The sequence below is a fragment of the Eriocheir sinensis genome, unplaced genomic scaffold, assembly GCF_024679095.1.
Source record: "Eriocheir sinensis breed Jianghai 21 unplaced genomic scaffold, ASM2467909v1 Scaffold143, whole genome shotgun sequence".
Lineage (NCBI taxonomy): Eukaryota > Metazoa > Arthropoda > Malacostraca > Decapoda > Varunidae > Eriocheir > Eriocheir sinensis.
In genome coordinates this window covers 365,915-382,552 of record NW_026110773.1, presented here as the reverse complement: position 1 = coordinate 382,552, position 16,638 = coordinate 365,915, and the positions used below count along the sequence as shown (strand labels likewise).

The 16,638-nt window shown below is 43.4% G+C and overlaps 1 long non-coding RNA gene across 2 annotated transcripts; it reads left to right on the top strand.

Moving 5' to 3' along the window:
• The first annotated feature begins 4,775 nt into the window (after positions 1-4,775).
• On the top strand, positions 4,776-13,446 carry LOC126990039 (uncharacterized). 2 transcript variants are annotated; one of them, XR_007743966.1, is made up of 3 exons: positions 4,776-5,125; positions 12,146-12,269; positions 12,766-13,446. It is a non-coding gene; the product is annotated as an uncharacterized LOC126990039 (long non-coding RNA). The 2 variants fall into 2 exon arrangements; XR_007743965.1 differs by having other exon boundaries at positions 12,146-12,393.
• Positions 13,447-16,638: the final 3,192 nt, after the last annotated feature.

The following is a 16,638-nucleotide window of genomic DNA, read 5'->3' as shown; positions in this document are numbered from 1 at the left end:
GAAAGGGGGGCTGGTGTGTAGTGTAACCAGGTGTTAGGAGGAAAGTGAGAAGGTTGAAGAAACTAGCGACGATGAGTATGTGGAAGAGAGAAATCATACAGAGAAATTAAGAAAGAAATCCCATCAACGAAGGAGGAAAGAAAGAAAAGGAAATCAAGGTAGACATAATACAGCAAAAAAAAAAATGTAGTATAGGAAAGCCCAGAGAAGGAAGATGATGAAGAGGAGGAGAAAAAGGAGACAATAATAATTAGAAGGGGAAAAGAGAAGGAGATAAAAGAGACCGCCAGTGAGGAGATGAAGGAGAGGGAGGAAGATAAGATGTAAGACAGGATAGAGGATGACTGTCGCTTCAAGAGTACAAATAAAGGGAACCAGGAAGGGAGGACAAAAGGGGCAAAAATGAATAAATATGCGCGCGATAAGGTTAATGGGAGAATAACACTAATTTATGGTTTATCAGGGAATGGATGGCTTCAAGGGGGGAATTTACATACGATCGGAATACATTATGATTCACGCGTGGTGGATATAAAGGTTTAGATTCTGAGGTGACTGGGAGGTTTTGGGGTTTGGTGTTGTTTGTTTATGTCGTCTATACTTTCCGTTCGGGTTGATGTGCTTATGTTTTGTGTGTGGGTTCGATTTTGTTTCTTAATTTCTTTTTATCTATCCCGTGTTCACTCCTCTCGCTTATCTGTTTTTCCTATCTCGCTTCTCTTTCCTTTCCTGTTGGTTTCTGATATTTTTCTTTACTTTGAGTTCTGATTTTTCTTCTCTTTATTTTGTTTCCTTATCTTTTATCTATCCCGTATTCATGTATCTCTCCTTTCATTATCTTTTCATCTCCCTTCTGCTTTCTTTCCTCTTTCTCTATCCCGTATTCACTCATCTCTATATCTCTACTTTCCATTTATTCATTTTCTTCTCTCCTGTCTATCTTTTCCCACTCCTTTCCCTCATTTTCCTTCCTCCCCATCTTTAAACTGTCTTATTATTCCCTTTTCCTCATTTTCTTCCCCTTATTCCCTTTATTCCTTCCCTTTTACTCTCTCCCATTTCCGTTTTATTCACATTCTACTCCTTTATCTCATTCACTCCTCTCCCTCTCTTTACTTCCCATCTCTAAACTGTTTCATGATTCCCTTCCTCTCTATATCTTCCCTTCACTCCTTCTATTCCTTCTCTTTATACTCTCGCATCTTCGTTTTCTTACATTTTTCTCTCTTTGCTACGCCTTCCTCTTTAAACTCTCATATTCCCAATTCTCTTTTTCCTCATTACCTTCCCTTAACTCTCTATTCCATTTCTTTTCCTATTTCCTTTTCCTTTATTCTCACTCGACTCATCCATTTCACTCTTTCCTCCTTCCTTCTCTTTCCTTCCTTTCGTTAGTCTCTGTCATTATTGTTGTACCCATCATCTTCCCTTCACTTTCAACTCTCTTTCCTTCTCCTTTATTCTCCCGTTTCTCTTCATCATTCACTCCTCTTCCTCTCTTTACCTTTCCTCTTTAGCCAACGTTATACTCCTCGTCCCCATCATCCTCCTCTCACCACCTATTTTCTTCCATTTATCTCTCTCTCTCCCCTTTCTTTCTTCTCGTATTCTACTCTCTTCGACGTTCGTTATTCCTTCTATCTTTTCCTCCCTTCGTTTCTCCTCGTCTCACCCTTTTCCTCTCTTTCCTGTCCCCTACCTACTGTTTTTTGTCTTTCTCTTTCTCTCTCCCCTTCTCCAGCTCGTGTCTTCTACCTCAAACACATTCCTCCTTCCTCCCATCTTTCCCTCTTCCCCTCTCTCCTCCATCGTTCCCTCTTCCTTCCCGCCCAGATATAGGGAGAGGATGTCAATGTAGATGAGAGAGGAAGAGATGGAGGGAAAAGGGAGAGTCGGGAAGATAAAGGAGAAGGAAGAGGAAGAGGAGGAGACAAGGAGGAAAGCACGCAGAATAGCCGAGAAAACTGAGGAGCCAAAAAAATATTACAGAGGGACATAAAAAATAAAGGAAGATTCATAGGAAAACGGGAAAAATATGAAGGTGGAGAAAAGGAAAAGCGTAGAGAGAGACTATAGAAGAGGAAAGATTGTCACACCTGAGAAAGAAGATGAAAAAATAGAAGATTAAGAAAGACAGTAAGAGGAAGAGAAGAGGAACACAGAGAGAGGGTAGTTGCTAAGTTAGATGATGATGATGATGATGATGATGAGGAGGAGGAGGAGGAGGAGGAGCACTGAGGCCACGCGCTTCTTTACCTTTACCTGCCTATTCTACTCTCCCTTCCTCCTCTATACCAAACATTTTTCACACTAGGTAAATTCTTCATATAGTCATCGTTCGAATATTTAAAAGCTATCTCAAAATCATCGTTTGGGTAAATTCTAAAGTCATCTCGTCTTTATCCTTAGTTGTATCTGTCCTTCCATCATGGCGCCGCGAGGAAGACTGTCAGACTGCTACGTGGCGGCTGGCAGCGATAGACCCCGCGTAGTTATATATCAGGAATGTAGTTGTTTAAAATCAGAAAATACAAATATTGCGCCATTATTTAAGAGAAGATGGCGCCACTATAAACACTTACCTGCGCCATGACGGGCGGGCCGGCGACCATCCAGGCCCCTCAAGCAAGCCTACCGGCGCAATAGGCGTAGACGTAAAAAAAGAAAAAAAACTTTATTATTGAGAATAACATAACGTAGAACTCGTAAAGACCGTTTTATGTCCGAAATCGTAATGATCCATGCGCGTTCTGGATATTACTGGCTTAGGAACTAGTTTATAATGTGCATTGCAAGGCACCTATCAGGCTCAGTCTGTCTATAGAGGAGCTCGTGAAACAAGAACAATGGACTTAGAAAAAATCGTGAGGCCAGCGTGGAAAAATAAACCCCTTGTGACATAACCACGCTTGTCCGCCTGTCAAAACCCCGTCGTACGTGCTAGTAATGTTGTAATTACCACCACACCGTGCCCTTAATGCGGACCCGGTAGAAGCCGCTGTTCCTAAGATTATCCAAATGCAGTCATGAAGGAAGGCGTTGCAAAGATTTTTTCATTAACTAATCCAAGAGTGGTATCAGAATAAGTGGGTAAAGTTTGAGTGAGTTGTTTTGCTAGTGGGCATGTTAGTGCATATGAGAAGAGCTGAAGGATGAGTATAATGTGGAGTGTGTGTGTTTAAAGTGAATGGTTTGAGTATATACAAGTGTACATGAGAACAGAGTGTATGTTTATAAGTGTATGTATATATCATTATCCCACCCGGGCAATCAAGCCAAGGTCTGCATCCCACCCGGGCAATCAAGCCAAGGTCTGCATCCCACCCAGGCGATTAAGCCAAGGTCCGCAATCATTATCCCACCCGGGCAATCAAGCCAAGGTCTGCATCCCACCCGGGCGATTAAGCCAAGGTCCGCAATCATTATCCCACCCGGGCGATTAAGCCAAGGTCAGCAAACATTATCCCACCCGGGCGATTAAGCCAAGGTCCGCATCCCACCCAGGCAATCAAGCCAAGGTCCGCATCCCACCCGCGCAATTAAGCCAAGGTCCGCAATCATTATCCCACCCGGGCAATTAAGCCAAGGTCCGCAATCATTATCCCACACATGCAATTAAGCCAAGGTCCGCATCCCACCCGGGCAATTAAGCCGAGGTCCGCATCCCACCCGGGCAATTAAGCCAAGGTCCGCAATCATTATCCCACCCGTGCAATTAAGCCAAGGTCAGCATCCCACCCAGGCGATTAAGCCAAGGTCAGCAATCATTACCCCACCCGGGCGATTAAGCCAAGGTCCGCATCCCACCCGGGCGATTAAGCCAAGGTCAGCAATCATTATCCCACCCGGGCGATTAAGCCAAGGTTCACATCCCACCCGGGCGATTAAGCCAAGGTCCGCATCCAACCCGGGCGATTAAGCCAAGGTCACCAGTCATTATCCCACCCGGGCGATTAAGCCAAGGTCTGCATCCCACCCGGGCGATTAGGCCAAGGTCCGCATCCCACCCGGGCGATTAAGCCAAGGTCAGCATCCTACCCGGGCGATTAAGCCAAGGTCAGCAATCATTATCCCACCCGGGCGATTAAGCCAAGGTCCGCATCCCACCCGGGCGATTAAGCCAAGGTCTGCATCCCACCCGGGCGATTAAGCAAAGGTACACAATCATTATCTCACCCGGGCGATTAAGCAAAGGTTCACAATCATTATCTCACCCGGGCGATCAAGCCAAGGTCCGCATCCCACCCGGGCGATTAAGCCAAGGTCTGCATCCCACCCGGGCGATTAAGCCAAGGTCAGCAGTCATTATCCCACCCGGGCGATTAAGCCAAGGTCCGCATCCCATCCGGGTGATTTAGCCAGGGTCTGAATCCCACCCGGGCGATTAAGCTAAGGTCTGCATCCCACCCGGGCGATTAAGCCAAGGTCCGCAATCATTATCCCACCCGGGCGATCAAGCCAAGGTCCGCATCCCACCCAGGAGATTAAGCCAAGGTCCGTATCCCACCCGGGCGATTAAGCCAAGGTCCGCAATTATTATCCCACCTGGGCGATCAAGCAAAGGTCCACATCCCACCCGGGCGATTAAGCCAAGGTCAGCAATCATTATCCCACCCGGGCAATCAAGCCAAGGTCCGCATCCCACCCGGGCGATTAAGCCAAGGTCAGCAATCATTATCCCACCCGGGCAATCAAGCCAAGGTCTGCATCCCACCCGGGCAATCAAGCCAAGGTCCGCATCCCACCCGGGCGATTAAGCCAAGGTCCGCAATTATTATCCCACCCGGGCAATCAAGCCAAGGTCCGCATCCCACCCGGGCGATTAAGCCAAGATCAGCAATCATTATCCCACCCGGGCAATCAAGTCAAGGTCCGCATCCCACCCGGGCGATTAAGCCAAGGTCAGCAATTATTATCCCACCCCGGCAATCAAGCTAAGGTCCGCATCCCACCAGAGCAATCAAGCCAAGGGCCACATCCCACTCCGGCAATCAAGCTAAGGTCCGCATCCCACCAGAGCTATCAAGCCAAGGGCCACATCCCACCCCGGCAATCAAGCTAAGGTCCGCATCCCACCAGAGCAATCAAGCCAAGGGCCACATCCCACCCCGGCAATCAAGCAAAGGTCCGGATCCCACCCGAGCTATCAAGCCAAGGGCCACATCCCACCCCGGAAATCAAGCAAAGGTCCGGATCCCACCCGAGCTATCAAGCCAAGGGCCACATCCCACCCCGTCAATCAAGCTAAGGTCCGCATCCCACCAGAGCAATCAAGCCAAGGGCCATATCCCACCCCGGATATCAAGCTAAGGTCCGCATCCCACCCGGGCAATCAAGCCAAGGTCAACATCCCACCCGGGCAATCAAGCCAAGGTTAGCGATCATTATCCCACCCGGGCAGTTAAGCCAAGGTCAGCATCCCACCCGGACAGTCAAGCCAGGGTCAGCAACCCTCCCCATTCCTCCGGGCTTGGGACCGGCTCTTAGTTGGGCTGGCTTGCCCCCCAAGAGGCTGGGTTAACAGTTTTGTTCCCCCTTTCTTCACCTCTTTCTACGTACAACAACTTTTGTTTTCACAGTCTCCGTAAAAGATGCAGTGGAAGGTTCACGGCACCTTCAGTTGTCTTTCAACAACTGTAATTTCTTGTTTCTTTACTAACTTCATCTGTTTCGTTAATGACTTCCCTTTCCAACGTCTCCGCCTTCTTTTTTGAGGGTAATTGTGTTTCTTCCTCAAAGTGTGTCCGCGATTCGTCATCACTCAACTATACGTTGTTCTCCTTAGGATCGTCATCAAGGTTATTGTAACGCATATATTGAGGGCATTTGGTGCTGGCGGCCTCTTCTGATCGCCTGCAGGGGCCGGGGACCTCCTCGGGGGTCCTCAGTAACTCCGTCTCTGCCGTGAGGGGGCCCAATGCTTCCCCCTCGGCCCCCGCCCCCGGCCCCAGCAGGAAGACCGTTTGGCTCTTCACAAAATGCCAAGACGAAGATAAAGTTAATATATTTTTTAAGTGTATTGATGCTGATGAAACCGAGTTTATCAATTCTAGGATGGAAAACCGGATAGACTCCCGACCGTGGATTCAGCATCGAAAACCTGTTCTTGCGAAACCATCCGGCAGAGACCGTTTCTTTATAGGAGGGAATGTCTAATAAAGAGAAACTGTACTGCGCAGATCAAAATAACCAGGCAAACACACACACACACACACACACACACACACACACACACACACACACACACACACACACACACACACACACACACACACACACACACACACACACACACACACACACACACATGCGTGTACACTTATGAAAGAAATTTCAAAAAAGAGAAAATAGTGTAAGGAGAGAAAGAGGGAGAAAGAATTAAGAAAGATACAATGATGTGAACAAAAGAAAGGAGAGAGAGAGAGAGAGAGAGAGATTGATATTGATATCTTTATTGGCCATTGATATAATATAATATGTTATAAACATAAACAGTAATAGTACAGCCCAGGTCCATTAAGCAAGAAGCTTTTGTATGGACCAGTTTTAATGAACAAAGAAATACATAAAACATGCAAATGTTTTGGCCTAGTTGAAGACAGTATCTATCATGTATAAGACATAAATACAGCACATTTTAGTTTATTGCCTACTCACACAAATACATGTACATGCAGACCCACATGTGTACATACATAATCACATACATACATACATACATACACACATACACACATATATGCAGCCTAGCATACATATACAAATACATACATAAAGAAATGCACATATACGTTCATACAAACAATACACATACACACCATATACATACATATGGACATACATACAAACATATATACATACATACATACATACAAATACATACACATATACACATACATATACATATACACACATATATACACATACACACATTCATACGCATCCACATACATACTTATGTACATACATACACACACATACATACACAAATACATACACACACACATACATATATACACATACATACACACATACATACATATACATATACATACACACACATATGCTGCATACATAAACACATATACACATACACATACATACATACATACACACACATATACATATATACACACACATATACATACACACATATACATTCACATACACGCACAAATACATACACATACATACATGTATATATAGTATTGTAAATAATAATAGTAGAAAATAAAAAATAATAATAATAATAATAATAATAATAATAATAATAATAATAATAATAATAATAATAATATTAACATGTCTGATTATTGTTCATAACTTTGCAATAAAGATGATTTAATTTTGCCTTTAAATGTATTAATAGAAGTGAGTGATTTGATATCCTGTGGGAGGTTGTTCCAGTGTGTGACGCCCCGCACACTCACACTGCGCTGAGCCTGGACAGTGCGACAGTACGGTACTCTTAGGTCATGTGGTCGTCTTGTGTTGATGTTATGAGACAGTGGCTGGAATATGTTGGTGGGATACACATGTAATGCTCTGAACACAAATAAACAAGTCTGAAGTAATATAAGATCTGGTAATTTGAGAAGCTTGTAGTCACAAAAGAGAGGGTTGGTATGTTCATATTTTGATTTATATGACATTACCCTAATAACTTTTTTCTGTGCAACAAATAGTTGGTCTATAAGTGTTTTGAATGCTCCTCCCCAAACTGCTGAACAATACAATAACACTGGATATACAGTAGAATAATATATTAGTTTTAGGGAATCTTTAGTTACATTATTTCTAATTCTATATATTACACCTGTGACTTGAGATATTCTAATACAAACTTGCTGTAGGTGAGCTTTCCACGTTAGGTCTTCGTCAATTGTTACACCTAGGAATTTTATGTTGTTGACTCGACTCAATGATTTATTATTTAATTGTACATCAATATTGTCTTGAATTGAATGTATGGAACTAGATAGCATATAGAATGTCTTTGAAATATTTAGTGTTAATTTATTAGCAGTAATCCAATTTGATACATTTATTAGTTCTTTATTTAGAATTGCTATAATATCTTTAATGTTGTGACCCTGTACATATATAGTGGTATCATCTGCAAACAACAAAAAAATTAACTTAGTACTTGTGTATATTATATCATTGACATATATTAAAAAGAGAATTGGTCCCAGAATAGACCCTTGTGGAACACCGCACCTGACCGTACTGTAGGAAGAAGATTTGTTATTGTATACTGTAAATTGTGTTCTGGAGGACAAATAGCTTTTTAAAAAATTTTGAGCTTTTCCACGTATGCCATATATACATAATTTATGCAGCAAGATGTGATGGGATATGGTATCAAAAGCCTTACTTAGGTCACAAAATACTGTAATTTGATTGCTTTTATGATCTAATGTATCATGAATACTTTGGCAAAGTTGGTGAATAGCTAGTTCAGTGGAGTAATTGGATCTAAAGCCATACTGACAGTCGGTTAAAAGTGAAAATTTTGTGAAGTAGTCAATCAATCTAATGGCAATTAATTTTTCAAATATTTTGCTAATGCTTGGAAGGATAGAAACCGGCCTGTAATTATTATAATTAGATTTTTCACCTTTCTTAAATATTGGTATCACTTTTGCTACTTGCAATTGTTTAGGAAAGTAACCCTCTGTAAAACATTTATTTATAATGATCTTTAAAAATGGAGAAATTTCAGTAGTACATTCCTTTAGTACTTTTATATTGATGTCATCAAACCCCGGAGACGTAACTTTTAGATTATTTATAACATCCTTAATTTCTTGCTCTGTTGTGGGTTCAAGAAAGAATGAGAAAGGGACTGGCTCTGGAAGAAAGGACTCAAATGAAACTGAAGGTGGACCGATATCTGAAGCCATTTTGCTACCAATATTCGTGAAGTAGTTATTAAATTCGCCTGCAATATCGCTGTCATTAGATACAGTTTTATCTTGAAAATTCATTGAAGTTGGCAATTTAGATCTATTTATCCCCATTAAGTAATATAAAGTTTTCCATGTTTTTTTAGAGTCACCTGATTGTTCACTAAATTTTTCTTTAAAGTAATTCTCTTTGGCTGTCCTTATTATTGATGTCAACGTATTCCTATATCGTTTAAATATTGTTTCATAGGTTAGTGGCCATTTTGCGTATAACTTTTGTAACTTGTTACGATGTTTTATTGACTTTATGAAACCTGGAGCTATGTATTGCTTGCCAAAATGTTTTTCTTTAACCAAAAATGATTTTATTGGGAAATTAATGTTATATAGTCTCTTGAATGTGTCCATGTAGAAATTAAATATATTTTCAGTTCCTTCATTATTAGCTACTTCTAAATCCCACCTAAAATTTTTTATTTCTTCTTTGAAAGTTGCAATTTTATCATTGGTAATAATTCTCTTTGTTACATGCACATATGATATATCGTTAAGGGCAAGTGTAGAAAAAAGACCAAATACCGGGAAGTGGTCACTGATTGATGAATAAAATATACCACTTTTCATATAATTGTGACTGTCATGTGACCATATATGATCAATTAATGTTGCAGAGGTAGAGGTTACTCTGGTTGGCTTTAAAATACTTTGAAAGAAGTTGTAGGAATGGAACATATTAATGTATGAAATGGTATTGTTATTGGCATTTAACAGGTTAACATTAAAATCTCCCATCAAATAACATGGTAAACTAAGATTAGATACATAATCTAAAATTTGCTCCATTGATTAAAAAAAATCATTGAGTGATGCATTGGGTGGTCTGTAAAAAACACCTATTATGAAATTTGAAGGCTTGATTATTTTAATACATCGTGATTCAAGGTGTGGTAGTTTTAAGCAAGCGTTAGTAATCTTTTCTCCTTGAAACTTGTTATGCAGATAAATAGCTAAGCCTCCCCCTTGTGTTGACTTATTCTGAAAGTATGAAAAGTAGTTACTCTGGTTATATAAGTTACATATGGCATCATTTAGACGTGTTTCACATAACCCGATAGCATCAAAAGAGAGAGAGAGAGAGAGAGAGAGAGAGAGAGAGAGAGAGAGAGAGAGAGAGAGAGAGAGAGAGAGAGAGAGAGAGAGAGAGAGAGAGAGAGAGAGAGAGAGAGAGAGAGAGAGAGAGAGAGAGAGAGAGAGAGAGAGAGAGAGAGAGAGACGTAAAAAAAGAAAAAAAATTATTATAGAGAATAAAATAACGTAGAACTCGTAAAGACCGTTTTATGTCCGAAATCGTAATGATCCATGCGCGTTCTGGATATTACTGGCTTAGGAACTAGTTTATAATGTGCATTGCAAGGCACCTATCAGGCTCAGTCTGTCTATAGAGGCGCTCGTGAAACAATAACAATGGACTTAGAAAAAATCGTGATGCCAGCGTGGAAAAATAAACCCCTTGTGACATAACCACGCTTGTCCGCCTGTCAAAACCCCGTCGTACGTGCTAGTAATGTTGTAATTACCACCACACCGTGCCCTTAATGCGGACCCGGTAGGAGCCGCTGTTCCTAAGACTATCCAAATGCAGTCATGAAGGAAAGCGTTGCAAAGATTTTTTCATTAACTAATCCAAGAGTGGTATCAGAATAAGTGGGTAAAGTTTGAGTGAGTTGTTTTGCTAGTGGGCATGTTAGTGCATATGAGAAGAGCTGAAGGATGAGTATAATGTGGAGTGTGTGTGTTTAAAGTGAATGGTTTGAGTATATACAAGTGTACATGAGAACAGAGTGTATGTTTATAAGTGTATGTATATATCATTATCCCACCCGGGCAATCAAGCCAAGGTCTGCATCCCACCCGGGCAATCAAGCCAAGGTCTGCATCCCACCCAGGCGATTAAGCCAAGGTCCGCAATCATTATCCCACCCGGGCAATCAAGCCTAGGTCTGCATCCCACCCGGGCAATCAAGCCAAGGTCTGCATCCCACCCGGGCGATTAAGCCAAGGTCCGCAATCATTATCCCACCCGGGCGATTAAGCCAAGGTCAGCAATCATTATCCCACCCGGGCGATTAAGCCAAGGTCCGCACCCCACCCAGGCAATCAAGCCAAGGTCCGCATCCCACCCGGGCAATTAAGCCAAGGTCCGCAGTCATTATCCCACCCGGGCAATTAAGCCAAGGTCCGCAATCATTATCCCACCCGGGTAATTAAGCCAAGGTCCGCATCCCACCCGGGCAATTAAGCCGAGGTCCGCATCCCACCCGGGCAATTAAGCCAAGGTCCGCAATCATTATCCCACACGGGCGATTAAGCCCAGGTCCACATCCCACCCGGGCGATTAAGCCAAGGTCCGCATCCCACCCGTGCGATTAAGCCAAGGTCACCAGTCATTATCCCACCCGGGCGATTAAGCCAAGGTCTGCATCCCACCCGGGCGATTAAGCCAAGGTCCGCATCCTACCCAGGCGATTAAGCCAAGGTCCGCAATCATTATCCCACTCGGGCGATTAAGCCAAGATCCGCATCCCACCCGGGCGATTAAGCCAAGGTCTGCATCCCACCCGGGCGATTAAGCCAAGGTCAGCAGTCATTATCCCACCCGGGCGATTAAGCCAAGGTCCGCAATCATTATCCCACCCGGGCGATCAAGCCAAGGTCCGCATCCCACCGGGCGATTAAGCCAAGGTCTGCATCCCACCCGGGCGATTAAGCAAAGGTCAGCAGTCATTATCCCACCCGGGCGATTAAGCCAAGGTCCGCATCCCACCCGGGCGATTAAGCCAAGGTCCGCATCCCACCCGGGCGATTAAGCCAAGGTCTGCATCACACCCGGGCGATTAAGCCAAGGTCCGCAATGATTATCCCACCCGGGCGATCAAGCCAAGGTCCGCATCCCACCCAGGAGATTATGCCAAGGACCGCATCCCACCCGGGCGATTAAGCCAAGGTCTGCAATTATTATCCCACCCGGGCGATCAAGCAAATGTCCGCATCCCACCCGGGCGATTAAGCCAAGGTCAGCAATCATTATCCCACCCTGGCAAATCAAGCCAAGGTCCGCATCCCACCCGAGCTATCAAGTCAAGGGCTACATCCCACCCCGGCAATCAAGCTAAGTTCCACATCCCACCAGAGCAATCACGCGATGGGCCACATCCCACCCCGGCAATCAAGCTAAGGTCCGCATCCCACCCGAGCTATCAAGCCAAGGGCCACATCCCACCCCGGCAATCAAGCTAAGGTCCGCATCCCACCAGAGCAATCAAGCCAAGGGCCACATCCCACCCCGGCAATCAAGCTAAGGTCCGCATCCCACCAGAGCAATCAAGCCAAGGGCCACATCGCACCCCGGCAATCAAGCTAAGGTCCGCATTCCACCAGAGCAATCAAGCCAAGGGCCACATCCCACCCCGGCAATCAAGCTAAGGTCCGCATCCCACCAGAGCTATCAAGCCAAGGGCCACATCCCACCCCGGCAATCAAGCAAAGGTCCGGATCCCACCCGAGCTATGAAGCCAAGGGCCACATCCCACCCCGGCAATCAAGCAAAGGTCCGGATCCCACCCGAGCTATCAAGCCAAGGGCCACATCCCACCCCGTCAATCAAGCTAAGGTCCGCATCCCACCAGAGCTATCAAGCCAAGGGCCATATCCCACCCCGGAAATCAAGCTAAGGTCCGCATCCCACCAGAGCTATCAAGCCAAGGGCCACATCCCACCCCGGCAATCAAGCTAAGGTCCACATCCCACCAGAGCAATCAAGCCAAGGGCCATATCCCACCCTTGCAATCAAGCTAAGGTCCGCATCCCACCCGGGCAATCAAGCCAAGGTCAACATCCCACCCGGGCAATCAAGCCAAGGTCAGCGATCATTATCCCACCCGGGCAGTTAAGCCAAGGTCAGCATCCCACCCGGACAGTCAAGCCAGGGTCAGCAACCCTCCCCATTCCTCCGGGCTTGGGACCGGCTCTTAGTTGGGCTGGTTTGCCCCCCAAGAGGCTGGGTTAACAGTTTTGTTCCCCCTTTCTTCACCTCTTTCTACGTACAACATCTTTTGTTTTCACAGTCTCCGTAAAAGATGCAGTGGAAGGTTCACGGCACCTTCAGTTGTCTTTCAACAACTGTAATTTCTTGTTTCTTTACTAACTTCATCTGTTTCGTTAATGACTTCCCTTTCCAACGTCTCCGCCTCCTTTTTTGAGGGTAATTGTGCTTCTTCCTCAAAGTGTGTCCGCGATTCGTCATCATTCAACTATACGTTGTTCTCCTTAGGATCGTCATCAAGGTTACTGTAACGCATATATTAAGGGCATTTGGTGCTGGCGGCCTCTTCTAACCGCCTGCAGGGGACGGGGACCTCCTCGGGGCCCCTCAGTAACTCCGTCTCTGCCGTGAGGGGGCCCAATGCTTCCCACTCGGCCCCCGCCCCCGGCCCTAGCAGGAAGACTGTTTGGCTCTTCACAAAATGCCAAGACGAAGATAAAGTTAATATATTTTTTAAGTGTATTGATGCTGATGAAACCGAGTTTATCAATTCTAGGATGGAAAACCGGATAGACTCCCGACCGTGGATTCAGCATCGAAAACCTTTTCTTGCGACACCATCCGGCAGAGACCGTTTCTTTATAGGAGGGAATGTCTAATAAAGAGAAAACTGTACTGCGCAGATCAAAATAACCAGGCAAACACACACACACCCACACACACACACACACACACACACACACACACACACACACACACACACACACACACACACACACACACACACACACACACACACACACACACACACATGCGTGTACACTTATGAAAGAAATTTGAAAAAAGAGAAAATAGTGTAAGGAGAGAAAGAGAGAGAAAGAATTGAGAAAGATACAATGATGTGAAAAAAAGAAAGGAGAGAGAGAGAGAGAGAGAGAGAGAGAGAGAGAGAGAGAGAGAGAGAGAGAGAGAGAGAGAGAGAGAGAGAGAGAGAGAGAGAGAGAGAGAGAGAGAGAGAGAGAGAGAGAGAGAGAGAGAGAGAGAGAGAGAGAGAGAAGATTAAAAAAGACGATGTTAAAGTACAATGAGAGGAAGAGAAGAGGAACACAGATAGAGGGTAGTTGCTAAGTTAGATGATGATGACGATGATAAGGAGGAGGAGGAGCACTGAGGCCACGCGCTTCTTTACCTTTACCTGCCTATTCTACTCTCCCTTCCTCCTCTATACCAAACATTTTTCACACTAGGTAAATTCTTCATATAGTCATCGTTCGAATATTTAAAAGCTATCTCAAAATCATCGTTTGGGTAAATTCTAAAGTCATCTCGTCTTTATCCTTAGTTGTATCTGTCCTTCCATCATGGCGCCGCGAGGAAGACTGTCAGACTGCTACGTGGCGGCTGGCAGCGATAGACCCCGCGTAGTTATATATCAGGAATGTAATCGTTTAAAATCAAAATACAAATACTTGCGCTATTATTTACCTTATTATAGAGAAGAAAATAACGTAGAACTCGTAAAGACCGTTGTATGTCCGAAATCGTAATGATCCATGCGCGTTCTGGATATTACTGGGTTAGGAACTAGTTTGTATGGTGCACTGCAAGGCACCTATGAGGCTCAGTCTGTCCATAGAGGCGCTCGTGAAACAATAACAATGGACTTAGAGAAAATCGTGAGGCAGAGCTCTCATCAGAGGGGCGGCAGGAGAAGGAGGAGGAGGAGGAGGAGGAGAAGGATGAATTGAATAGAATAGAATAGAATAGAACTTATTTCCATTATTTCAATGGTTATTCTTGACATATATCTTATAATCAATTAGAGTTATAACAAAAGTCCCATACAATATGGCCAGTGGAGTTTAGCCAGACGTGTTAAAAACTAAATCTAGGCACAGAGAGCTAATAAGTATTAGACCATAAAGCAACAGTGCTGAGTCAAAATAAAAACAAGAAAAAGATTTAACAGGGCGAGGCCTATCACAGTCAGATGTAAAATAAATAAAATCAAATATGGGACCAAAAACTAAAAATTGAATAAAAGTTAGATAAGCTACTGGGAAAATTGCCTATTAAGTAAAAACATTTATTTTCAGCCATTTCAGTTCCCAAAGGAAGGGAGTAGCATGGCCACTTTTTGCAGCGCCTCCGAGAGCCACTTTTGCTGCAATTTTTTATTATTTTTTATACACGTTCTATTTGGGTGATGTTGGTTGCTGCCCAGATGCTTATTCCATAGTTAATGATACTCATAACTAATGATTGTACCACAATTATACTTGTTGATTTATTAAAATTATCTTTTATTCTATTAATAAACATAATGATTTCATGTGTTTTTTCAATTAATTCTGTGATATGTGCTTCGAACGATAGATGGTTATCAAAATATATGCCTAAGTTATTCACTGATGTACTGGGGGGTAATAACACTGCCGTCCACCATCAGGTGGATATTACGAGGAATCAGTGATAAAAGCCTTCTGGATCCAATAAAGATACTTTTTTTGGGAGGGCATTAAGAATTAGACCATTTGCTTTAAAGTATGCTTTAGCTAATTTAGTCTTCAGCTTTTTGTATAAGGTCCTTTAAATTATCAGTATTACTTGAAAGAATAATTTGGGTGTCGTCTGCGTATTGAATGACGTCACAGTTGAGGAGGAATGAAGCAAGATCATTCACATAAATATTAAAGAGAATAGGGTCAAGATCAGACCCTTGAGGCACCCCATATGAAATACCTGTCTTATCAGACACGGTGTCATTTAATCGCACTGATTGTGTTCTGTCACTAAGGTAACTCTCGAACCAGAATGGATCCACATTGCATTTAAGGTATTTTTTTTAAGTAAAATAACATGAATAACGCTGTCAAAGGCCTTTGATAAATCGCAGAGAGTGACCAGAGAGACATTTTTATTATCCATGTTGGAATATAGATTCTTAGTTAGTGTTAATAGAGCTGAAGTAGTTGATAACTTTGGTCTGAAGCCATGCTGAGCATTAATAAGTAGGTGATTTGATTCCAGATGCTGAATCAACTGTGATGAAACTATTTTTTCTAGTAGTTTGGAGAGGACTGGGAGGAGAGATATGGGACGATAATTACTGGGGTCGTTTACATCACCAGTCTTTAGGATTGGCACCACGATTGAGAATTTCCATGCTGTGGGAAAAATTCCTGTGACTATTGACGTGTTCATGATGGTGGTTAAATAGGAGAAAATAACAGGAAGGGAATCATTAAGGAATCTCAGTGGTATCCCATCAGACCCACATGCATTACTATTGTTCATATGTGCAATGGTAAGGACTAAAGTTTGCTAGTCAATAGGCTCAGGTCTGAACAGACAGTTAGGATCAGTGATGTCAACTGGATCTGCAGTTGGGAGACGTGAGGAGTCACCTAATTGTGTCTTTTCAAAAGTGATTCTACCAACGTTAGCAAAAAAATCATTGAAGAGCTTAGCAGTCTGCATGGTAGTTTCTTTATGGTTACATGTGACAGGCAGATTACTGCTTTTATTATTAGGGATAAGTTCCTTAATGGTTTTCCAAATGATTTTGCTATTACCTTTGTTGTCATTTTTTTTGTTGTAGAATTCGGATTTAAAGTAGTGAATAGATCTTCTGACTTGGCACTTTAAGTTTTTATAAGTATTTACTAGGTTAACGTTGCTTCTCTC